The sequence below is a fragment of the Octodon degus genome, unplaced genomic scaffold, assembly GCF_000260255.1.
Source record: "Octodon degus isolate 3935 unplaced genomic scaffold, OctDeg1.0 scaffold00056, whole genome shotgun sequence".
NCBI classification, from domain to species: domain Eukaryota; kingdom Metazoa; phylum Chordata; class Mammalia; order Rodentia; family Octodontidae; genus Octodon; species Octodon degus.
The window spans coordinates 6,816,254-6,816,742 of NW_004524632.1; positions in this window are offsets into that span (position 1 = coordinate 6,816,254).

Below are 489 nucleotides of genomic sequence, written 5' to 3' on the forward strand. Positions count from 1 at the left end.
AAAGACGGGCGGAAAACATCCCGGCACCAAAAATAACGAAGTTTTCTTCATGATACTTAGTGTACAATTTAGAGCTTATGAACCTATTTCTAGAATTTTCCATTTAATATTTTCATACTGCCTTTGGGCTCTAGTAACCAAAAACTCAGGGAAACTACTGCGTTAAGTTTTCTAAAACAAGTGAAAACAGAATTCACTTAAATTTAGTTTATTGCGTACATTAACATGACCATGGCTGTGTGTGGTGGCACAAGCTTGTCCTCAAGCCAATTGGGAGGCTGAGGCAGGAAGGTTGCTGGAGTTTGAGGTTGATAGGTACTTGGCGCAGCAGAGAAACAGGCAAAGGAAGAAAGGAAAGGGGCTTTATTTTCTTTGAGGACATGGAGAGAATTTGGGGGAGATATGAAATTTTCTGGACTAGCCAAAGGGAGGCTGAGGCTTTTATGACCTCTTGCCGGGGGAGGGGCTTGAAGGGAGTGTTTATTTTAT